Consider the following 26,147-nt stretch of genomic DNA (forward strand, 5'->3'; position numbering starts at 1 on the left):
ATTCAAGGTTTCCTCAAGTCAGCCCTCTCGGAGCTTTGAGTGGCCCAACAACAAGCACCTCCCCTGAAGGCCAGGAGCACAGACCCTCTGACCCTGTGCGCGCCCCCAGAGTTTGTTTCCCTACAGGCCACAGGTCCTCTGTTCCCTGGGGAACATTCCACACCCTACCCTTCCAAATCTTAGGATCAATGTATCATAGAGGGTGCTGCAAGGCAAGTGGGAGGCAGGCACACACCCCTGGGTCAGGCAGCTCTGTCTGAGGAGGAAGTTTCCGTGGGTCGCAGGCCATGAGGAGGCCGGAAGGTGAAAAGGCGTCTGCAGGTGGGGAGGGCCATAGACAACAAGCCCAAACCCCAAACACAGAACACCCAGGCATGGGGCACTCGGCCTCCTGGTGGTGACCTACCACTCAGCCCTGTGCTGGCTGGGGCACATTATCAGGCATCAGTGCCAGGGAAGCACGTCACATCAGTTAAGGTGGACATGCCCAGACGCCTTCTGGGAAAACTAGCCCACTCAGCCTCGTGCAGCAGGGTCTGGGAAAAACCCCGCGCCTGTTTCTCACAGGAGCCCGGCCGCTGGCCCTGCTCATTCTGCAGGGACCAGCATGCACGTGGGCAGACAGCCAGAAACGCGCAAGAGTGCACTCCACGCCTGACACAGGCAGAGGCCATGTGGGGGGTGAGGGGCTTCCAAAGGAGCCTCTGGCCAAGCACCATGTGTTTTGACGGCTGTCACCATCCTGCTCATTCAGAGACTCAACACAGGGCCCTTCCCAGACAAAGAAGCTGCCTAATTAACACGCTGTGCCACAGTGGGGACCACATGAGGTTTCCTTCCAAACGCAAGTGGAGGAAGAGGGGGGGGGTACACAACGACCTGTTGGTGGCCCAGGTTTCCCCCGGCGGCCTCTCAACAACATGAAGGCGAGTTCCTCTGCCTAGGAGACAGAGACCCCCTTCCTGCGTGAGGCTGTTCCCTCAGCTAAAGATGCCTTTGCCCCACTCTTGCCTCACCTTAGCCGGCACCTACCTCTCTCTGAAAACCAGCCCGAAGGGCGACTCCTCCAGGACACCCGAAACAACTCGCTTGCCCCAACCCATTTCCGACCTGGATGTTCCCTCCTCTGCGTAGATCTCTGGTCTCCTAACAGTTATGCATTGTCTTCTGCCTCCCACACCGTGAGCTACTTTGAGCTCTGGTCACCAAGCAGGTTCTCATTAAGGAACGTACGAATTCACCTTCCCTACCTCATTTCCCACGCTTCCCCTATATAACTCCGAATTCAGCCAAACCAGGGCTAGACTGCTGGTAACATCACCCACGTGGCCAAGTTACCCAACCTTCCTAATGTATGTTTCCTCATCTGCAATGTGGCGACAAAGACACAACCTAGGTCATGGCCAGTGTGAGGATTCAAGGCGACAATGCCCGTAGAGGGACTAGCAAGTGCTCAATAAACGGCAGTTCTCGAGATGGCCCTTTGCCTCCCAGGATCTCTTCCTCTCCTGAAACCCTGCCTGCCTCGTCCACAGAGTGCTTTCTCTGTGTCCTGCTGACCCTCGCCAGCACACACAGCCCTCGGCATCTGACAGCCTTCTCTGGTGGTTTTGGGTCTTATTGGAGGTTCTGTGCACATGTGCACGCTGCCAGGGGGTAGGAATTACCTCTCACATCTCACGTGCCTTTAAAACGCCCAAAGCACAACCATCTTTGGTGGTAAGCAGTGAGCAGGTGTGGAACTCAGCCGCCCTATAAAGCAAGTGCAGCAGCAGGCCGGGCTGGGGCGGAAGTGGCAGGGAATGCTGGGCTTCTGCTCTTGCATATGCCCGAAAGATGCCATTGAGCAGCAAAGTGGCCAAAGTGGCTGAGGATGCAAGAGGACAGTTCCCAGAGGGTGGGCCCCCGGCGCTCTGCTGCTACTGGGCCCAGGCCTAGGCACTTGGTCTGCAGGCAGGGCCGGACACCTGTCCAAACGGCACTCTCACCACCTCAGTCTGCCTGGGTTATGCCTGCGGGACCTGAAGGGGCACAGGTCTGGATCTGAAGGCCAGCTCCTCAGCTTACTTGTTTTGTTTCCAAACAAGCGACTTGACCTACTTACACCTCAGTTTGCTTCTCTGCAGGAAAAACATCAGAATCTATGCTCTGTACTTGCTGTAAGGATTAAGTGGGGGGCGGGAATGTTTTGAAGCCTCTGCCAGGTGAATTGTGTACACACACATATCCACACCACTGATTCCCTCTCTGTTAAGACCCTTACCCCACTTCATGGTTTGGAATGGAAACGAGATTGCAGGAGACCCTCTCAAGATGGTCCCACTCCAACCTGTGGAGCCTTTGAACAAACCTGACCTCGTTGGATTCGGGCTGTCCATCCTCACAGGGCCACTGCACTACCCCCTGCACCTGTGCTCTCTTGTCTGGGCAGTAAACAAGAGCTCTGGCTTGGGACTCACATAGACCTGGGTTCAAATCTTACCTCTGCCACTGAGGCGACCTACCAGCGGGGTAACCTTGGGCAAGCAATGAGCCTCACCTTCCTTGTTGATGAAATAAAGACAATCATCTCTTCACTTAAATGAAGGTTAAACAAAATAATGCAAGTAAACCACTTAGGACTGAGCCCAGGCATAGATTAAATACTCAGTGTTCCACATATGTCAAGGAAAGGTCTGTTTTTAATTAAGTGGTAACTCTGCCATGTACTTCTGCCTCCCTGGCTGGAAGCAGGCAGCGTCCCAAGCAGCAGAAAGCAAGTACTTGGGTAGAATATCAACCCGCCTGGCCCAGGTGGTGCGAACTTCCTCCTGAACCGCACAGAAACATAAAAGGGGAACTCCACCGACAGGCCTCACCCCCTCACCCCCTCACTCAATGCCCTGCTTGGCCTTGTTTTCTCCTCCTGGAAGATGAGAGGCGTCTACCAACACTGGAGGCTCAAGGAACCCTAAGCCCTGGGCAAAGAGAGTGTGACCTCGTGAGGCCATCCTCAGGGAACAAGTCAGCCACAGACGGCCACTTCTCCACGCAGCGTGACTGGTGAATAGGAGCCGGAATTCGAATGGGACATTAAAAATTCATAGCTTTTTCTAGGTGGTTACAAAAATAACATTCTGCTTATACACTTCCTCTCCCTACCGCATTTAGACTAAGATGTGGGGTGGGTAGTGCTGAGGGGTGGTTTCTACAGATGGAGGCCTCCTGTATCCAATGCACCCCCCTCCGCTATGCAAAAATTTCAGTCTGACTGCCCATAAGTCCCACCTGCTCCCAATGCCCCAGGCCACCTGGTATGGGGTATATACCCATTTCCTCAACAAGCATTTGCTTGTCAACTTAGGGCCAGGCCCTGTGCCGAGTACATAATGGTGAGCTAAAGCAGACACTGGCTGCAGTCTTTGGAGTTCCCAGTCTGATGAGGGAGAGGATCTCATTAAGAAAATTAGTCAACTACAGAAGGAAAAATGGTAATAGTAACAACTGTAGCAGACGCTTCTACACAGCTAAGTATGCATCGAGCACTGTTCTAGGCACTTTGTCATGTATTAACTCCTCTCATCCTCAGAACTCTCTTCTAAGGTAGGTGCTATTATTGCCCCCATTTTATAGATGAGGAAACCGAGGGTCTGAGAGGTGACGTGACTTGCTCACAGGTAGTCACACACCTGGAAAAGTTCCAGAGCTGGATTTGAAGCCAGGTACTGAGCTCCGGAGGCCATGCTCTGAGGTATTATGCTGCACCTGTCCTCCTACATCCCACCCCCAGAAAAGGAGCTAAAGAGAGGGTTCGGAGTGCTAGGGGACAGCTCCTGATCTAGTGACAGGGGCAGACACGGGGAAGTTTCCCTAAGGAGGTGATTCTCCAACTCTGATCTGACTGAGAATGAGTTAACGATACAAAAATAAGGGAGGCTTTCCAGACACGGGGAACAGCGTGTGCAAAAAGCACGTTGGAGAGAGGAAAGGGAGGGGGAGTAAAATGTGCCGGGAAGCAGGCAGGGCCAGCCTCATGGGGCCTTCAAAAGGTCATGCTGGCTGCTGCTGCATGAGGATTGAGCCGAAGGGGGCAAGGGTCAGTGTGGGATGACCAGGAAAGAGGATAAAGAGCCCCAAGAGAAACTTGGCAGAGGGGAGAAGGCAGAGAAGCCATGGTGGAGACGCTGACTATCGTGACCGAGAAATGCCAGCTCAAGGTTTCGATTTCATTTGGGAGGGCCCAGAGCTGCTGGCCTCTGTGGGAGGAGGGAAAGGCAACAGCATTGAGCTCATTTGGGTTTTATTGTCAAGGGTCATTTCCCAAGGGCAGGACTGACTGAGCAGTTGCTGTGTCCCCAGCGCCTCACCTAAGAGGTGCTCAATGCATTCAACTGGGCAATAAATCCTGACCTGGAACCCCATTAAGTACGGCATGGGAAGAAGCAAAACAGGCACAGAATTTACGTTCTTATGGGGGGTGGGGGGCATGCTAAAGGTAATTATACAATAACTGCTAATTGCTAGTTCTTACTATTTACACATAGTAACTCTTTAAAACTTCCAACCCCATCATCATGTCAGATATGATCAGCATCTCCATTTTACAGAAGGGGAAACTGAGGCAGGGAGAAGTTAAGTGACTTGTCTAAGGCCACACAGCTGATCGGCACAAATATGGGGACAGTCACTCATTCTACCACCTCTGAGTGGAATGCCAGGTACCAGCTCGGCAAAGCACAGCCAGCAGAACCAAGTCAGCAAGGGCTCCAGCCCCATCTCAGTCCCTGAGCTGGAGGCGGGCTCACAAAGCAGGCAGGTAGGCAGAGCTGTGCCTCGCCTGCTTCTTAAAGGGTGGCCTGTGCCCAGTGAGTGAGGCAGGAAGGCACAATGCCAGTGGTGGCCCTGCTGCTCCCAGCCTGTCACTGTCATCCTGTGGAGGGAGCCTGGGCTCAGCCCTTGACCTATCTAGGGAGGAAGGATGTGGACTCGTCTGTCTTTGAGAACACACGTGAACAAAACCACAGAGCCTCCCAAACTTGCCTCTGCACACTGGCACCCTGTTAGATTCCTCTCTGGTTGCTAAAATAGCACAGGGTGAGTGGGGGGAAAGGGAGGGGTGGGAGGAGAAAGAGGAGCTTGTTGGTTCGTTTGGGATCCACTGTCACCATTCCCTGTGCAGAGGTCGAGGCCCTGTAGTGCACCGGGGAAGGCAAGCTTCAGAGGAGCCCCAGAGCTGTTTCTGCTTTGTCACTCTGAATGTGGGGAAGGGAGAGAAGGCTTGGCATCATTGGTCATAATGTCCTTCCTGTGTCACTCCCAACGGCCAGGATGTGGGGTGGCTGGGTGAATGAATGATGGACATTGTTCGGCGGTGACCTAAGCAGTCAGGAATGTGGCAGCAATGGGCTTTAATGAGCCATTCATCGATGACTCCCTCCCCCAACCCAAAGAGGTAAACCCTCTCTACTCTGGTCACTGAATAAGACACACACATTTGAAACACACAGGCAACAGAGTGGCTGGTGGTCCAGTGGGTAGAGGGATGGTGAATGCAAAAAGGATCCCAGTAGGATGCGGCTGACCCAGCTGAAAAGCTTTCCTTTTCTTCCCAATGACTTCCTGCTACAAAACAGGTTCTTAGTACTGCCGGGAGTGGTGTGAAGGGAAATGTCCGGTGGAAGCTGGAATTCCACTCAGCCCAGATTAAAGGGAGTCTCTTGCAAAGTCAGTTTGGGCCTAGAAACAGCACCTCCCACCCCACCCCCTTAGGCCAGTCCCTAGGCTGGAGTGAGCGTGCTGGCTTTGATTATTAGCTAAGGAGAGCTCCTGGACCAGGGTCAGAGGCTGCATCATGCCTGCACAACAGAGACTCACAAGTGGATTCTGGTGACTCCATGGTTGACAAGATTTTAGGAACACTTGTTCACTGCCTCATATTGCATCCCCCACCTTCTGCTCTGTACACCACAAACCTCCTTAGCAGGAGGTCACAGGCCAATAGCTGACCCAGGACCAGCTGGCTGCATGTCTTTCCCCTAGGCCCAGGTTGAATGGAACTGGCAACAGTAACCCCCTAGGAAACACGGAGGCATGGCAGGGCTCCCTAGGGTGTTGGGAATTTTCAAACCTCATCTCTGCAATAGGTGTTGGGTCTGCTGCTCTGCTGGGGCACCAGCTGCTTTAAGGGGGAGGGTGCCATCCCGCCTCCTGAACTCCTGCCTTGCCTGCTGTGGCCTCTGATGCTGCCCACGGTTCCAGTTTCCACAGGCCTTCAGGCAGGGTGTCCGGGGTTTGGACACAGGGGATGGAGAACTATTTATTCCTAGGGCAGACATCCACCTTTCTTGTCACCCATCTGCCAGGCTGCCAGGCCTCAGTCAAGGCTGGCCCTAGTGGGGCACCTGTGCAGCTCCTGAAAGAAGAGACTGCTCCCCTGGCCCTGGGCTTCATCACCAGCTATAAAGGTGCTTTCAGGGCCTGATCGCTAAGCCTTCTTCTACAATCTGGGTTACTAGCTGCCCCAAAAGGCGATCGTCCTGGCAACATCTGCAAGAATCCATCCAGGGAGCCTATAAAGCCTATGGAATGGTTTTGAGATGGTATATGTGACCAGTTTTTTGAAGATCCATTGCCTTTTCCAGATCCAAAGGAGATAAAAACCAGGGACCAGGTTGAGAGACAGAAAATGAAGTGGTCATGACATGTCCACAATTTAGGCGGGTGCAACAGAGGACTCAGCCAGCCCCACCAGCATGGGTGATCGGGGCTGGTAGGATTGTGATGTGGGGACACAACGGGCTGCCCATCCAGGACCCAACTCCATATCTAGCCAGGGGCAGAGCAGGGCATGCTGTGTGTGCCTGCCCCATGACGACATAAGCTAATTTGAAAGCAATTACAGGGAATATGGAATGTTTCTTATGTCCTGGCTTGACGTTGCCTTATTCGGAGTTTTCTCAGCCTACATGAAAAATCTCTGACTTCCCAGTTGGAGGAGAGGTATAAATACCGAGGAGTGGAGTAGTGAGCATTCCAAAGGTCCTGCGTGTCCATCCAGAAACCAGCGTTTCCCCCACCGCCCCCACCCAGTAACCAATGTTCCCGCCTCAGCCAATCCCCTGCGAGGCGCCAGAAAGTGTGCATGTCGTTGCCGCAATGGACTGATTTGGAGTGCAGTCCCTTCCTCATGAGAAACACTGGTCTAAGACTTTCTTCTAGCTCTTTACAGGGCTGGTTCTTTCTCATCACTCAGGACTTCCCTCAGATGTCATCACGCCAGGAGGCCTCCCCTGACCTTACTATCTCCACCATGCAATCACTTTACTCTGTTTTGCCTCATTCACTGTACTTATCACTATCAGAAATGATGTTCTTTGTCCATAACCAGTGTCCCTACCAAGTGTAACATAAGCTTCATGAGAGTGGGGTCCTGTTTGCTGCAGGACCCCAATGGCTTACACACAGTAGTTGCACAGTAAATCCTAGAGTGAATAGAATAGTGTTGGGGCTTCTCATGTCCTGTCATTTATGACTTCATAGGATCTAATCTCATTTGGTACTGGTGAGGGTCCCAACTCGGAGAAAACTGCTTCCTTTCCAGAGTTCACAAAAATTATCCTGGAGCTGGAGCTATTCCAAAACAAGCCAGGGAAGACACTGCCCTTGGCGTGCCAATCCAATGGAAGAGGAGCCCTCAGCAGCATTGTTCGCTCAGGTACCCGAAGCCCCTGGACTTGCAGAGACCCTGGCTCAAGGGCTGAGCCTAGATGGTGAGTAGCAGTTGACGGGCTGGAAGGAGGCAGGCTGAGGAGAGAATAATGTGACACAGTGCTCTAGAGCAAGGGCTCTCGGATCTTAGCAAACGTGGGTTCAAGTCCTTGCTTCGCCACTTACTGTGTGGCCTCAGAAAACAATCTTCACCTCTGTAAGCTTCAGTTTCCTCCTTTGTAAAATGAGGATAACAGACACCAGGTGAGCATTCAACAGGACAATATGGAGGAAGCACTACACACAAAGCCTGGCAGAGTGAGTGATCAGAAGACATTCTCTTCATTACTATCTTATTCCTGTTCCGGAAGGTGCCACCGTCAGTATCAGCACAGTTGGTGAAGCCAGACCCCTCTTTAGGATTCCACAACTTGCTGGCTGTGCCCTGGTGGCTGACACAAAGCAATCTTCCCTCAAACCTCCCCTCCCTCACCTGGCCACCTGACTACCAAATAAATAAAAGAGTATCATTATCAGACCTGGTTCTTCTTGCTTCCAGAGATCCTTCCAATCCAGTGATTTTCAACCCTGGCTGTACATTAGAATTACCCGGGAGCTTTTCCGGTTTTCTCTCTCTGTTTTTTTGAGATAGTTAATAATTATTGTTTTAAGCCCCTAAGCTTTCAGGCAATTTGTTACGCAGCAATAGATAACTAATACAAAACAGAGACAGAGTTGCTGGATTATAAGTGTGCATGTACTCTTTAATCATGCGCAGTTTGAAGAATCAATATTATTTTAGAGTTTAATTCACATACCATAAAATTCACCCCTTTAAAGTATAAAAATCAGTGCATTTTAGTATATTCATGAGGTTGTACAACTATCACCACTATCTAGTTCCAGACCATTTTCATCACCTCGAAACTGTTAGCAGTCACTCCCATTTCCCCTTTACCCCAACGCTGACAACCATGAATCTACTTTCTATCTCTATGGGTTTGCCTATCCTGGACATTTCACATAAATGAAATCATACAGTATGTGGCCTTTGTAACTGACGTATTCAAGGTTCATCCACATTGTAGTATGTCAGTACTTCATTCCTTTTTGTCTGAATAATGCTCCATTGTATGAATGTACCACATTTTATCCATTCCTAAGTTGATGGACATTTGGATTATTCTACTTTTGCTATTACATACCTCCGCCATTATGAATAATGCTGCTACAAACATTCATGTACAAGTTTTTGTGTAGATGTTTCCAGTTCTCTTGGGTATATACCTAGGAGTGTACTTCCTGGGGACTTGCATAGTAACTCCATGTTTAATCATTCGAGACACGATCAGAATGTTTGTCAAAGAGGCTGCACCATTTTACATTCTCACCGGCAATGTATGAGGGCTCCAATTGCTCCAAATTCTCGCCAACACTTTTTATTACCTGAGTTTTTTATTATAGTCATTCTAGTGGTATGTAGTGGTATCTCACTGTGGTTTTGATTTGTATTTCCCTGATGGATCAATGGTGTTGAGCATCTTTTCATAGTTATTGACCATTTGTTTACCTCCTTTGGAAAATGTCTATTCTAGTGCTTTGCCCTGTTTTAACTAGGTTATTTATCTTTTCATTGTTGCATTGCAAGAGTTCTTCGTATATTCTGGACACTAGCCCCGTATCAACTATATAATTTGCAAATATTCTCTCCCATTCTGTGGGCGGTCTTTTTACTTTCTTAATGATGTCCTTTGAAGGCAAAATGTTTTTAATTTTGATGAAGTCTAATTTAACTATTTTCTTTGGTTGCTTATGGTTTTGGTGTCCTAATAAACTGTTGTCATGAAAATTTATGCCTATGTTTTCTTCTAAATGTTATGGTTTTAGCTCTTACATTTAGGTCTTTGGAATTGGAATTAATTTTGTGTATGAGATGTGAACTAGGGGTCCAACTCTATTCTTTGAACGTGGGTATCCAGGCCTCTCAGCACTATTTACTAAAAAAACTATTCTTTCCCCATTGAATATGTCTTTCATCCTTACTGAAAATCAACTGATAATAAATGTATGGGACCTGGGAATTTCTTAAAAATGCCTGAACTTCACCCCAAGCCAAATGAATCAGATTCCCTGAAGGTGGGTCCTGAATAATGATATTTTACAAAGCTTACTAAATGAGTCTCACATGCAGCCAAAGTTGAGAACCACGACTCTAATCTAATCTCCTCACTCTCCAAATGAGGGATCTGACGCCCAGGTAGAACCAGGGAGCCCCTGCCACTGGATTTGTTAGACTAAACTGCAGCCTTAGAGCTACAAGAAACCCCAGAGAAGCAAGGGATAGGGAGCACAGGGCAGAAAGAAACCCCAGTATGAGATTGTCTCAACCAACCCAAAGCTACTGAGATTACACGCCACAGAACTGGGTCCTCCCCAAGGGTGAAGAGCCTGCCCTCTCCACACAGAGTCCACCAGAGAATAAGCGTTTGGACTAATGGCAGGTGGGACCCACCGGATAGAGGTAGGAGGAGGCAGTGCTCAGCTCTTAAAGGAGAGCTTTGCAGCAGGAAGAGGAGATAGGTGAGGCCTACCTTGAAATAACTACCTTTAAAAGAGAAACTTCCACTCCCAAAAGGCAGTTTTTAAATTAGGGCAGCAGCAGAGGCTGAGACCTGCCCTCCGCCTCTTCTGGCCCCATCTGGCATTTTGCTGTGAAACAATCGGGTACAGGGGGCCCTTCACCAGGAGAACAGGGAGTCTGAGCTACAAAAACCCCATTTACTTTCAATGGCTCACAGCTGAGCTCAGGTTTCGGGGTGGGAGGGGAGATTAAAGATTGTCTGGTTTAAACTTTGATCTTTCAAAAAGATAGCCAAATGAGCCAATTCTGGCCTTGGGACTGTGTGCCTTGGAATCCTAACAGGTGCCTGAGAGGTCCAGCCTTCAGAATGAACATTTTAGCCTAAACAAATCTGCCCATGGACTTGCTCGTCCAGACAACAAGCATTTGGGAAGAAAATGTCAGAGGGGGCACTGATGGGACTCAAGTGTTGTTCAGGCAAGTGCTACTTCTGCCCTGAGTCACCGGGGCCACCAGGGGAACTCCCCAACAAAACCAAGAAGTGCAAACAATGCTGCAGGCCGGGGCATCTAGAGACATGGCAAACATTCCCACTACACCTTCTGTTCACCTTCCCACAGACAGCTCGTTTGCTGCTGGAATTTACAAGATCCATAAACTGGGCCTTGTTGGCGGAAGGGTATTATGCCAGGCCAGGGAGTGAGCTCCAACAGTGGTGTGGGTTTCGCTTTTGACAACTGAAACTCCTCCTTGGCCATCCTTTTCCTTTTTCCTGTTTTGGGACGTTCTGATTCAATGGCCCAGGTCAGGTCAGAAGCCTTCTCCTGCTCCAGTGAAAGCAGGGAGGGGTGTCTAGGGGTGGACGCCATGGCTAGGGTGGAGCGGGCTGGTCTGAAAATCTGTGCTCTTGACACACTGGGGGAAACTGGAGCCTGGGGCAGTGCTCACAGACATGCCCTTGTTTCACATATACTCTGGCCCACTGGCTTCCCACTCTCAGAGCCTGGATGTAAGACGATCCCTTTGAGAAGCAGGGTGAGTTTGGAAGCCGAGAGAATATAGGGCATTATCTGCATGATCAATTCCTCTCATCTCTGAGTGGCCCAGCACTGGCATGGGGCCCACAGAGGTGCTGGGTGCTCATCAGCCTACCTGCCCTTTGCTGAGGCTCAGTGCAGCTCCTCTTTGGGGCTGGCAGCGAGCAGGGGCTCAATGAGTGCTGGATGATGGAGTGAATGAACCCATCAGTCAATCTGGGAGGGGCCTCAGACCAGAAATTCCTGACTTGGAGTCTGGAGTTTGCCAAGAGGTAACTGGTGGTGTTCAGCATTTCCCACTCTTGCCCTCAGCAGCATGTAAGCAGGCGCTGGCTCTATTTCCTGGCGTGGCACTAGGATGGTGAGGGGGGCACAGTTTTTGTGAGTTAAGAAATCATTCTAGATTTGGGGTATTTTTTTTTCTTTGTTATAGTCACTCGATCTTCAACCCCTTGGACATACGAGGTGGACAATATTAACAATGTCTTGGGAGGATTTTAAAAAAGAAAAACCAAAATAAGGTCCTATAGCCAAAGGGTAATTATAGGATTGGGAGGAACCAGTAAAGAGAGACTGAAACCTCTGACTCATAATTGCTCCATTAAAAATGGCGAAACCGTTTGCCTGGCAGAGCGACAGGGCTAGACTCTCACCCTGGCTCGCCCCACCTACAGGCCTTCCTGGGCTGGTACTAAGGCCTGGCCAAACCACACAGCAGTCATAAGGGGCGGCTGTCTCCAGCAGCAGTGTGATGTCAGGGGAGGAAGGGGTTCCCGCCACTTTCAGGGGCAGAGCTGACTTCTGGCCCTGTAACAACAGAGGAGTAGGCTCTGCATATGGGGGAGCTGTAATGGGGTGCCATCGTGAAGGTGTGGGTTCAGTTTTCCAGTGAGGGACTCTGCATATCAGCTCAATCTGCCCCATTAAAGCTACTAAGGGGCTAAGCCTTAAACAAAGACAGCAAGAGGTGCTTTTATGATTGGGTGGGGTATAGAGTTTACCCTAATATAATTGTGCAAATGACTCATGTTTATTGAGCATTTTCTGTGTACCGGGATTTGTTCTGCATGCTCTACATTTCACAGACAAGGCTCCAAATGCTGAAGTGATCTGCGCATTGTCACACACCTGGTAGGGGTCAGAGCTGGAACCTACCTCATCTCCTAATTAACCTCAAGTCTGGCCAAGGCCGCTTTCCGTTTCTGTTTCTTGTCCTGTCAGGCCCCATATGAGGTACGTCACATAGTTTCTTGCATTTGGTCCATGCTAAGGAAGACACAAAACCTAGTGCCATCCAGGAGGACCTTCGTCAATTCCATCCGCCACAAGCACAGCAGGCCTAGTGCTGGGCTGTAAGGTGAGTCATGGGAGAGGGAGGGCAAGTCAGGTGACCCGGTGAGAATCAGAGCTATGCTGAGGTGGCCTGGTTACCTTGACATTCCTGTGATTCTGCCAAGGTAGAAAGTAACTCGAGGAGTATGCCTTATATGGGCACAATGACAGATTTCGACAGGACAACGTGTTAACTGACCCTGCATCAAATCCCTTCCTGGACTACAGAGAAGATAAAGCTTCTCTGAAAGTATAGGAAACAACAATTTATGACAGGCTATCACTGGTGACTCATAAAACAAAGGTGCAGCCCAACTGCCATTGTGTGCCTTTAGCGAAGAGGCAGGCGGGGGAAGGTTAGTGGCTTCTAGGCCAAGTGGCTATACTACTCTCCTCCCTACACATGGCATGGGAGGCCTAGCTTAGACCCCTCCATCTGTTCACAGGGTCTGGGTTCAAGGCAAGGCCTGAAGGAAATTAATTTCAGGCTGGAGCAGAACAGCAAATCCTGTCTGGGTTCAAAGAGCCCCGACCACCTGCTTTCTCTCCGAAAGCGGAGAGACAGGAGCAGCACTGGGAGGCACAGCCTTTCAGACCAGCAGGGGACAAAATGGTTAGGCCTGAGAGCCCTGACACTGAATGAGAACCAAAGGTGACTGGGCCTCACAGGATTCCAGTCATCCAAGCCTGAGCCCAAAATGCTGGCATCAGATACCTCTCCCAGGTAGCCCCCCAGACCCCTGAAAGGGGGAGACTCACTGCTCTGAGCCCCTCCCAAACTTCATTCATTCATTCATTCATTCCAATTTAAAATGTACTAAGCATCTACCACTGGACTTAAACAGACAAACATCCCTAACCTTATGAAGCTTACGTTCTAGTGGAGGAAACAGTACATAGGAAAAGAAGATAGTGATGGTGCCATGAAACAGGGTAATGTAGCAAAGAGTAACTGGAGGAGGGGGGACATAGGGGAGGGAATCAAGTTTAGCCAGTCAAGGGAGACCTCTCTATAGAGGTGACATTTGAGCCTGAACAAATAGAAAGAGCCAACCAACTGACAAGCAGGAGGAAGATCATTCCAGGGGGCGTGGCTGGAGCAGAGGGGGCCTAGAGGAAGAGAAGTAGGGGCTGGTTCACATTGTGCCTTATAGGCCATGGCAGGGAGCGATTCTTATTCCAAGACCAACAGGAAGCTTTGGGAAGGTGTCATGGTGTGGGAAGACATCCCTGGAGGCCGTGTGGATGGCAGGGTTACAGCAGTGAAGATATAGAGAACTCTAAAGGCAGAGCTGCTAGGACTTGCTGTCCTTTGTAAAAGCACCCCCCACACCCCCATCCCAGATGCATACAGAACCAGAAGGATCCATAGCATGAAGATGCATCCTATGTGCAGACCCAGGACCCACCTCCACCTTCCTGAGAAACACAGGCCTGAGGGCGAACCACAATGGACTTCAGAAAGGGATGCAATAATAGCGGACACTTCCTTCAGCGGAGAAGTGAAAGTTATACCAAGGAGTGATTTTCAAACAGTGTTCCCAAAAGAGCTCTGCCTTGAGAGGTACCAGGGGTGAGGGTAGGTGGCCCCTGCTCAAATTTAACCTCGGCAGCTCTTATCTATTTTATGATATGGCAGATCCACATGAGACTCAACTTGAAAAACAGTTGTGCTGCTGAAAAACATCATTGCTTTAAATCTTAAATCCTCCATGCCAAATCGATTCCAAATGGTTGTGGCCCCGTCCACGGTAGCCCCTACGTCCCACCAGATCAGGGGGAGGACAGGGCTACGTCAGGCCGAGCTATGGAAGGAAAAAGAGGAGTTTCTGGTTCCACTGCAGTGTAGCCGTCCCTCTTCTCCCCAGCTAAAGCCTTTGATCCCTCTGCGCTGTGGGTGGCAGGCGGCTGGAGGAAGACAGACACCACATGTGCTGCAATTCCCGTCTGCTCCCTCGGTAAGGTAAAGCAACAAACAAAAGGAGAAGAAGGCCGGTGTCCCAAAGTTCCCCCAATATCTGGTCTGCTGCCTACAAATGGAACCTGATGGGGAGAACCAGGAAAAAGAAACCTGGATTCATGGCAGAGTTGCCCAAAGAAGGCATCCAGAAGTTCTCCCTGGCAGGAGCAAACCCTCACCAAAAGTTTCTAACTTCCACAGCATCTTCTCCTCTGAACAAAAAAACCAAAGAAAAAGGAAGAACTAAAGGCAGCCAGAATAAGAAAGCCTCAGTTTATCTAAGCATCTACTAAGGTGAAACTGGCCTTCAGGTAGCTAGCTTCCCATCTCCTGGGGACTGGAGCTTCAGGACAAGTGACGAGAATCACAACCAAGGGTTTGGGGAGACCCACAGCATCTGCCAGTCCTATCCTGAAGGAGTGCATAGTCCAGCTAGAGAGGGACACTGGTGAGCCGGTCCCTGCAGAGCAGTGTGATCCGAGGACAGCAGAGGTCAGGCGACACCTGATCTGGGCTATGAAAGAGGAGCGCTATTCCGATAGGTGGCGACCTGGGAAAAAGGTCATTCCACATAGTGGGAACATCAAGAGCAAAACCCACAAATATGCAGGAGATGTTTGGGCCTCCTAAAGGGAGGTGGCAGGAGATGGTGTCAGTTGGGATCAGAAGGAAGAGAGGCCGAAAAACTCAGACTTGTTCTCTGGGTAGCGGGGGTGGGGAGGTTTCTCAGAGTGACCTGGTTAGATATGAGTCTCAGAGAGATAATGTTTATGGAGCCACTGAGATGAACTAGGAGACTGGAGTGAAGCCAGTTAGGAGGCCGCTGTGGGAGACCTGAACACAGATGGTGTAACAGAGATGACGACGAGACGACGACGACGATGATGATGATGATGATGATGATGGCAGCAGTGGGAGCCAACATCAGCATACTTCCTGTGTCCTGGGCATGGTGCAAAGGGCATGCAAATAAATGTCTCACCACAGCCCTTGGAGGCATGCAAATAAATGTCTCATCACAGCCCTTGGAGGCAGACTTTAGCCCCACAGAGTGGTTAAGGCATTTCCCCGAAGTCACACAGCTCAAGGTGTAGTGAGTGGCAGCACTGCAGTTCACACCCAGGAGGTCTGACTTTAGAATCTGCACTTTTAAGCACCCACTATGTGGTCCTGAGTTAGGACAACAGTAGTAAAAAAGAAAGGAGAAAGGTCAGGATTCTGGTATTTGAGAGAAAAAAAGAAGTAAAACTTGGTTCCCATTACAGGGTGAGGACTCAAAAGACGATTCCAAGGTTTCGGACTTGGATGAATTCTGGATAGGGCAAGGTCAAACCAGGTATAGAGAAACCAGAGATGGACTCGAGAAGGAGCTTGGTTTGGGACATGCCGGAAGTGAGGTATGTACGGCACACCCAACTAATGTTCGGAAGCTGAAGTCTAAATCTCAGCAAGAAGGTCACTTGTTCACACATGCCTTCTTCATTCAGTCACTCATGCAGGCATTGCCTGAGCTTCTCCTACGGTCGGACATGGTGCCGGGGATACAGGGAGAAATAAGACAAGCTTCCTCCATGAAGGACCTCCCAGTCTAATAGGAGACACAGACATGTTAGGAAGCCACTGCTCTAGAGAGTGCTAAGTGTGTTAGGACTAGACACATGGGAGTCATCCACAGAGATATGAGATGGCCAGGGGAAGGTGGGCAGATAAAATCTTCCAGGGAAAAGAACATTGTGAAATGCTCACATTTTAGAGGCAGGAAGAGGGAAAGAATTCAGAGAAGGGGATGAGAAGGAAGAGTGGGAGAAGCAGAGAGGTGATGTCAAGGAAGGCAAAGGAAGGTGTTTAGGGTTTTTTCTGAAGACATGGTCAGAAGCATCAAGTATAACAGTGTGGTTATATAAAAAACATATACATCCATATCTATTAGAGAAACATACTGAAGCATTTATGTGTGATGTCTGGGGTTGTCTTTAAAATAGTCTGAGGGAGAGTGTGTTGGGAGAAGCTGATGAAACAAGTTTGGCAAAATGTTGATAATCGTTGATGCTGGGTGATGGCTACGTAAGGATTCTCTCTACTTTTGCACATGTGAGAGAGAGAGAGAGAGAGAGAGAGAGAGAGAGAGAGAGAGAGAGAGAAAATCATACATTGCAGAGAGGTTGAGAAGAGAAGGCAGGGACTACTACCTGTATCCTCAACACCTCATACAGCACCTGACACAGGAGGTGCCCAGTACATCCTGACTAGGCAGTGCTGTGCACACCCTCAGGGATGGAAGTCTCTAGAGATCTTTCAGAGCAGATTCGGGAGCTGTGGGGGCTGAGAAGTATGTGGGAAGTGAGGAAATGGAATCACAGAGCAGCAAGGTCAATATCCAAGCACGTTTCTTTTTCCCAAGGTAGAACCCAGCTTGTGGGCCATCCAGCCCCATTCTATTTTCCTACCAGAGGGAGACAGACTCAACGGCTCCCACCCCCTCTCCGGCTTCAGTTTCCCACTGAGTTCCCTGTGTTCCCCCTCCTCTCATTATCCAGTAAAGGCTGCTGAGGCAAACGGGCCCTTTTCAAAGGCATATCAGAGCACACCTTACTATCGTCAAATGAACAGACCATCTCTTTCTTGCTTTTCTCCTCTCCTGCAGAACAAAGTTGCATTTAAAAGGAGAAACAGTCTCAGGTTTTGTCTCCCAAACAGACAGAAAGTCCCAGGGGCAGGGACTCAGAACACAGAGTGGCTGATTCCCCAGCGCTGCTCATGCTGACAGTGAAGGTGTGGAGGGACACGGCAGACAAAGCCCAAGGCCAAGGCCGACAGCAGAGACGGGGCGGCCGTGTCGTTCTGGGTCCCACAGCCCGGAGATTGCCGAGGAGCTATCGAATTCTGCTCAACCACACCGTGTAGCCTCTATCTTTCTCTAGATTTTCCACGGTACTGACTTCTCTGCCAATGCCCCATAAATAACAATGGCCACCAAAGATAGCCCTGACTGCACTTCCTTTCCTGGTATCGCACATCTCCAGGCTCAGCTCAGGACAGGGAGACGAGTGGGCTGCCCCAGAATTCAGTACAACAGTAAGCGGGATTTCAGGAAGGTAGCCAGCCAGCTAAATCACAGGGTTATGTTTTTATGATTTTAGCTATCCCTAGAAACAAAACATTTTATTGTCTCTTACTATAGAAGTTAATTTGACCTATAGGTAGTAATTTCTGTATAAAAAAGAAAGGTTAAAAAAAGGGAAAAAAAAGTCTCTCTGCATTTAGCCACATGTATCATTTCGAGGGCAGGGTCCTTCTCTTGTCTCAGTCACCACTGCGTCCCTGCTGCCTAGACCTGTGCCTGGCACACAACGTGTGGACACCTAGCTTGGTAAAATAGGATGAATCCTGTTCTCACAATGACTCTTTCACCTCTCCAGGTGACAGTGATATCTCATCTCCTGCTTTCCCCCCCACTCGAAAAGCAACCTATTTGTGTCTCATAACTGGCAGGTACTGATATAGAACTCTTCAAGGGTAGCTGGCTGCCTTGAAGTGTCCCAGGGGAGTACTTCTTATGCCTTTCCAGAGCACAGAGTTTAGCAAAGGGCCAGCTTTTAGATAGGACTCAACTAGCCTGCAGAGTGACCTGGGCCTGGGAAGTGACAGTGCCCTCAATAATCAATCTCTGCCCCTAACATCAAGCAGAGGTACTGTCCCATGGGAGGCACTCAAATACATAGAAGGACAGATGGGTGGCAGGTCCATTCCATTCTATCTGTCTGATTGGCTGGCTATAGATCCACTCATTCAATAAATATTTATTGAGCACCTATATTTGCCAGACATTGTCTCGCATGCTAGGGACACAGAAATTGAAGAAACAGATTCAGTCTCTGCTTTCACGGCTCTCAGTCTCATGAGGGGGGTGGAGAGAGCAAAGGATGGTTAAAGGTAAAAAAGTGGAGGTGACAGGCATGCCACTAAGAGAGGGAAGGAACCTAGGCTGGAGGATTGGGGCAGGCCCCATTTCCCTACAAATAGGAGTGTAAACTCGGAACTAAAGTAGGAGGAACTGGGTGGGGATTTGGAAGGGAAAGAGGGCACCACAGGTAGGCAAGAATATGGAGCAGGAAGGCAGCGGTGTGCCTGGAGTACAGTGATGTGATGGAAGGGGGAGAAAGAAGGCTGGAGAGGACAGATCCTGGAGGGCCCAGTGGACCTCGATTTGATCCCGAGGGCATGGGATCCCAACCAAGATTTCAAGCAGGACCCTATCTGGCTCCGTGTGGAGAACGGATTGGGGGGGAGGGGAGGGTCCAGGGTTTGTTCCTAAAACTTGAGCATCGGTACCTGGGCCACAGAGCTGGAGCACCTGGTTACGCTCCTGCAAAGGGACAATGAGGCTGCTTCAGGAGAGCCAGGGGGACCGCAGGGCTTCCTGAGATGAAAAGCTGCAAGTCGGGCCTTTCCGGGCCTGTCTGGTAAAGAACAGAAGGGCTGCCTGTTTACCTTCCACATCCGGCCCCAGAGGCTCTGCACGGGTGGAAGGCTTCCCAGAGGAAGGGCACATGTGGTGTTCTACAGGACACATAATATCTCCTCCAGCCTCCTCAGAGGCACTACGGGGCCCACGGGCCTCCCGCAGCAAAGTCTCCAGCCCACTCGCAGGACACTGCTGAACAAGGCACTGAGCCTTTCCTGGCTTAGCTTCCTCACCCAGCAACACCCAGAGTCTGCGCCCAAACCAAAGGGGCTCCATCCATCATCCTGTGTCTGAGATAATCAGGACGACTGAGAGATTGCTGCCTCTTTCTAAGAATCCTGTTGCTTCCAGGACCCCTTAAATGCTAATGCATACATATCTAGCAGTTGAACTTGCTAGAACTCAGTGTCAATATTCAAAGAGCAGCTGGCTTCAAATTTAGACATCATAAGACAGCTCTGATGCCTTAGCTCTTTGGCTACAGTTTCCTGGGGGAAGAAAAGGTCCGCAATCCTCACTCCCCCAACTAATTACTCCTACTGAGGATCCAGATCCCACAAGATGAGACCTCATTAAGACTCCATCGTAAACCCCCACCTCAGTAGACAGAGTAATAATTAAAACAGCCACCATTTACTGATCTCTACCACGTGCCAGACAAGTCCATGCCATCACCTCACTGAGTCCTGACAACCCTGACAAAGATACGTTACTGGCCCTATTTTGCAGACAAGGAAACCGAGGCTTCGTTACTCAAGGTCCCTCAGGCAGTAAGTACCAGACCAGGATCAGCACCTGAGCCTCTGGCTTCATGGCCTGTGTTCATGAGAAGGCAAGTCTACAGCCTCCAATGCAGGAGAAAGCCCGAGAACACACATGGGGGCACAGCTACAGCCTCTGCTAGGCTCGCCCATGCACCTCGGGAGTCCAGGACCTTCTCTCTCTGCTAGAGGCCTCTCGGCTGGGCTGGGCGATAAAGAGCTGCCTGGGTCCATCCAATTGACCTTTCATCAGGAAACCCTCTGGTAGCGGCTGGAACCTAGACCTACCACCTCATCAGCCAAAGTGCACACGATAGCAAGATGGCTTGAGCCCTACCAATAGCTGGAGGCCTCCGATGTCAGCCACAAAGAACGCACTTGAGACTTTCACAAAGATCCTCCTTCTTGAGAGAGATGTCTAGGCTTATTAAAAAGCAACAAAGTCGAGAAGGCAACACCCAAGCCAGGTTGGCTGTCCTCTCACCACATGCTTTTCAGACCAGGATTCATTCTTTGGCTGGTTTCAGACCTTCAATTTCAAAAATATCTAGTTTGTGCTTGTCTACAAAGGAATGCAGCTGGGCACCTCCCACCAGTAACAAAGAAAACAACTCCCACTGCCATCACCTGTTCCTTGAGATGAAGCCATATATAGGCAGACTGAACCCAGAGAGCCAAGTCAACTCCCTAACTTCACACTACCATTTAGACAGGTTCCCCCAGAAGTGTTGCTGAGTCAAATACTTGTCTCTAATCTGAGATGCTGAGGGGAAGGTGAAATGTCCCTGGACTGGCGGGCATGACTGTAGGCTACTGAAGCATGGACACCACCACCTCTGTCCTCTCACCATACCTCATCCTCCAGGACCCAAATTGTAGGTGCTCGATGCTCTCCCATGCCTGAAGTCCAAGGATCACTGAGAGCCCTTGAATCTTACTGCTGGGGGGTATGAAGTGAGAAAGAAGAGAACCAGTCACTCAGCCCTGACATGGGAGAAATAACCTAAAAGGAGAAGAGTACAGTTTGAGTCTTGGTTCTGTCATCTATTGGCTGAGTGACCTTGGGCAAGTCACATAAACTCTCTGAATCTGTTTCCTCACCACGTAAGGTGGGGATAAAAACACAAGGCTAATGTGAGGATAAACTGAAGGAACAGATAGGAAAGTGCTATACGCTTTATAAGCTGTCACGGGATCTGTCCTGCCATAAAAAAAAAAAAGGACACGCTCCCATGGTGTTTCATTCGACTGGGAGCCCCATAAGGGCAAGGATGGTTCGGTTTGTTTTCTTCACAGCTGTATACCCAGTGCCTAAAACAGTGACTGGTATAAAATAAACATTTGTGGAAGCCGTGCTTTCTTGTGGCATTTAGAATAAAATCCACGATCCTCACTGGAACCATGTTCTGGTGACCGCATCTCACACCACCCTCCCCATTGGGCCCCCACTTCTATTTCTCTCCTCCCACGCTCCTCACGTCTCCTGTCTTCTTCTTCTAGGCTGGCTCCTGCTCACCCTCCAGGTCTCATTTAACTGTTGCTATCTCAGAAAGGGCTTCCCTAACGGCTCTTGCCCAATCTGTGGCAAGTTCACCACTCTACCGTCTTAACGGGCTCTGTCTGCTCTTTTCCTTCATAACAATGATCACAATTTGGAACACTATGTACTTGGGGTTTTTGTTGTGCTGCTGTTTAATGCTTCTCTTCCACACTGAGTTGTAAGCTCCATGAGGACAGGAAAAGCTATTTCATTCACATCTCTTTACCCAGTATCTTGTTTATGGCACGTACTGGATAAATGCAGAATGGCTGGGTGACCCCATCTTCTCTGTCAATCACGCTGGGATCACTCAACAATGGTGAGAGGGCTTCTCCTCCTTATCGATCGGTTGCTCTACCTCTCCCTTCCCCTCCACAATTCATTTCGTTCCTCCTCCATTTATTCCAAATCCACCAAAAGGGACGCAGATCAAAAAATAGAACCTCATGTAACAAACACCCCTGTGTGGCCCATATGGCTGGCAGTTCTCACTTATGAGAACTCCCACCGCTCTGGTCTCTACCCTAATGAACCGTGGGCTGCCAATCTGTGGAGAGTCAGAAACTTTCTCATCCTAATTACTGTGGCAAAGTGACAGCCCTGCTGGCATAATGGGATAGGCCAGCCAGGCGATGAAGTCTCCAATGAAGGCTCCTCCGCCCAGCTGCTTTTCTGGGTGGAAAACGCTTTTCCTTGCAGAGTTTCCATCCACAGAGAGGCAGTGAGCAATGCGAAGCATTACAACCATTTTTCCTCCAGCTATTTCTAGGCACACAAATAACATTTAAGGATTCAAGGCCAGCTTGAGAAAACAATCAGGCCAGGAAATACTCAAACCAGTGCAGAGGCAACAGAGCCCAAAGAAAGTTAAAAGTTGAGGGCGATGCCTTTATAGAGAGCTTCCTGGCTTTTCCCAGACAGCTCCAAATGCAAAGTTTAATGAGGATTCATTTCTATGGGGTCATTAATCTCATTAACAGCAGACTCAATTGGAGCTTAGAAAAAAACAAAATTACACAAATTTTTTCAGGGCTGTCAATTTTTTTTCAAAAATCAACAAATGTATTGCACACTTAGTACGTTCTATTTTTCTGAAATCCATCAACTCTTTCATCAGTAATTAGTGCTGTGTTCTGGCTTTTCTATCTCCACAGGTCTTAGACTTCATCTCTTTCACAAAACCTGGAATGCTCTTATCTCCCAGAAGTCAAACTGAAGTGATCACTGAATGAGTATTTCTGTACATCTTTCACTTGGGGGCAAATTTTGAACTGGCAGTAAATTTGGAAGGTTGGCATTGTTCACCAGGTTATTGTGTGTGCAGAATAGCTGCCTTTGTATGAAAGTGTCATTTGGAGCCTTCTAAAACAAAAACAAAAAAACTTTCCACTATTTTTGTTCACAGAAACATGCAGCTAGACCCTAAAAATACATATATGGTGAGAGGAATTCTGAGGAGCTAACTGTTCATTAGCTATAGTAATGAAAAGGAAGGACTCTGGAGGTAGAAAAACACAGATTTAAGGCAACCCCCTTTTTACTGCCATTCATTTCAATCACCTTTTATCAAGAGTTGTCACCAAGATGCAAAAGACTATGGATTTTCTCTTTCCCAGTAAGAGGATTAAGCAGCAGCAATCCAGTCAAGAGGAAAGCAGGAACTAAAGGAGAGGCTGAGACAAGATGAAAATCATGCAAATGTATGGGGTCAAAGGTCACACATGGGTAGCTTTGGGGGTCAAATAGTCTCCATTTTGAATAGCCTGCAGGTTTTTTGTTTTCAGTTATTTTTTTTTAAGTTGAATTAATTGTCCCATAAAACTCTGGGTTTCCAAATTCTTAGAAAATGAAGTCCCAGGCCCTCAACCCCACCTGGCCACAATCAGCTGAAGCTGAGTAATAGCTGCCCCATCCCCACCCAGGCTACTTCACTGGTTTTGGTCACCTGCCCCATGATGATCCAGAAAAACAGTCCCTCAGCTCCAGAAAAAAATCAGGAGCACTCAGATCTATTCCCCTCACAATGACCCAGATGACAGGACCACCTACTTGGAGTGACAAGCTACAGGCTGAGATGGAGCCAACCAATCATTCTTACTATTCCTGAAAGGGGATTAAGGGCAGAGATGCCCCAGCTCAGATTCCAGCCTCCTTTAACGTGCATCCCGCCATGCTCCTACGCTCCCACAGATGCCCTGACTGGGTGGGAGTAGAGGGTGTTATGTGGTCTCCAACTCTCCTGAGTGAAAACACCAAATTTCCCGGGGGACCTAGGTGACATTCTTTCCAGGCATCCTATCTAAGTGGTGGGGCTGGGAGACTGAGATGGGTCAAATGGAGAAATGGGGCATGGTCAGGAAAATGGTAGAAACACCAGATATATTGGCTCTGCAGGGTCCTGGAGGAACAACCCCCTTCAACTGCCAACACTTTTCAATTGGTGCTAAGAGCGAACAGCTATTTCCACTAAAGATCAGGAAAGCACTAGTTTCCATACAACTGAAGACCGAGCCTAGAGATTTTTGTCTGGGCTGCAACTGCCTCTCCTTCCTTCCCTCAACTCTTGCTTCAAGCTACCTAATGAGCAGGTGAGCCAGTATTCAGAGACAATTTCCAAAGTGTCCACCAAAACAAAATCCCAGGGATACGACCATGAGGTGTCAGTCCTGGTATTGTTACCAGCCCATCAAAAAATAGCCTCGCCAACTTCCTGAGGCCACACGGGGCTCAGCTTCCTGACAGGTAACCACACAAAAACATTACTCCAAGTGCACAAGGCAGCTCCAGAATCAAGCAGCAGCTCACGCAACCATTTTTCAAAGCAATGGCTGTGGCTTTTGCCACCACCCTCCCACCATGATCTCCACCAGCTCCTCCCCAGCTGCCTCAAATACCTACGCAATCTAAGTAAAAACAGCATGCTTGCAGCTTCTAAACTAGTCCTCAACCCATCCATTTGGGAGCAGATTGGACCACCTAGGTTTTCCCCACATGGAAATTCTAGATGCCATAGATGAGGGACACCTGTAAAGCCTGGTATCGTTGGCCAGGACATGCATCCTTCTTGCCTAGATCTGTTATCTCTTTCCAGAAACATGTCCCAAGCCAGGATAGCTTCAGGAAAAGCTGGATCCCAAGGTGACTCCTCAGCCCTGGGGGCACTTATGAAACCACACGCCAAAACCACACACTCAGGACTCATCTGAAAGTCGATTTATGAGAGAGGTAGCCCCGAACACCTGGACTCCTAGACACATACAGCATGTTGGAAAGATCCTTTCCAAACCCAGGAAAGCAATGTCAATGGGCCTGTTTCGGTTAGACTGTAAGCAGTAAACCAAAGACCACATTCACATCTACATGTCACCCTAATATTAGGTTCACTTCCATCATTTCATTCATTGTCCATTCTCCCCTCCAGAATGTAACTGCTATGAGGATAAGAGTTACACTGGTTTTCTTTCTCGCTGTATCTCCAAGCCTAACAGTAAATGTCAGTTGAAGGCAGAGGGGGGTGGGGTGGGGTGGGTGGGGGAAAAGACTAACACATCACAGGATGTGAACCACAGGAAACTTACAGGGCTCTCCTATTTAATCCTCGAACTTCCTTCTAAAGCCATCAGGATGTTTTTTAAGGAGAGGAGGGTGCAAGGGGCACTCTCAACTGTATCCTGATCCTGCATTAGCAATTCAGAGGTTTCATCAAGAAACTGGACTTTGCAAAAGCATGAAATGAGACACCGCATTATAACCCCATCTGAGTAAATTACCCATGGTTTATTTGGAATTCTAAGGAACAGGCACCTCAAAAGACATAACTCTCCTTAACCAGGCCTGGATCTTCTTATGACTGCCTTATGCCATGTAAATAGTAAGCCAGCTTGCATATTTTGCATTAATGTGTTCACGAAGGGCTGGTTCGAGTTTATTTTTGTTGCTTTCATTTTAAGACTGTGTTTATGCCTCTAGGTTAGACTTCCAGCCAGAAAAAAAATGACAAGATGCAAAGCTTGTCCTTTTTTTCAAAGATGCTCCAGACGGTTCCTGGAGGCACATGGGAAGATTAACAACTTATAGATGCCAACGCGCTGGCCTTGGGTATTTTCCAAAATGGTTTTTGTGGAAGAAACAGATACATTAACCTAGTCCTGTGTCTGTCTCCATTTCCACACTTCTGAAGGACGGAGCCTCTCATCCTCAGAGCAGCGGCATTTACCTACTGCCCAACTTAGCACCGTGTCTGTGGGCCACAGATCCCAGACTGTAACAGCCAGTTACCCAGGAAAGCACTAAATGGGAAATGGCTCAGAAAAGGCTGTCTCTGAAAAAGCAGCAGCATTTTGAGGAGCAAAAATAGTAAGAATTTTTTTAAACTTGGAAAAACAAGGAAAGCTGAACCTAGCCAAGTACTTCAAAGACGACCCCCTCCCCCCACTTGTGATTTCTCTCCTGCCCGGCTTTTCAATGGACTTGCCTCTTCCAGAGACTACACACACACTCACTCACTCACAAACTCCTTTTTTAATCCCACCAACCCTCCTCCCCCAAGGCCATGCTTGGTAGTGACAGCTTTGAACAATGACATCACCCCAGGTTTGCCTCTTTGGCAGGGTCACCAATATTGTTTGCAGTGAATTTCCTGTAAAGGCTCTTAAGGCAGGAAACTAGTCAGTCCTGTGCCTTGAGTCCTCCGCCTGTTCTGAGCCATCCTGTCAAGTCGAAACAAAGACTTTTTGTGTTTTTTCCTTTAAAAAAAACCGACACTTCCCTGCACTTTTAACGAGT

At 49.0% G+C, this 26,147-nt stretch overlaps 1 protein-coding gene across 5 annotated transcripts in view; it reads right to left on the bottom strand.

Moving 5' to 3' along the window:
- ACTN4 (actinin alpha 4) overlaps nucleotides 1-26,147 on the bottom strand; it is a 69,948-nt gene that overhangs the window by 28,393 nt on the left and 15,408 nt on the right. The window lies entirely within an intron of this gene.

This window comes from Hipposideros armiger, unplaced genomic scaffold (assembly GCF_001890085.2).
Source record: "Hipposideros armiger isolate ML-2016 unplaced genomic scaffold, ASM189008v1 scaffold_466, whole genome shotgun sequence".
Taxonomy (NCBI): Eukaryota; Metazoa; Chordata; class Mammalia; order Chiroptera; family Hipposideridae; genus Hipposideros; species Hipposideros armiger.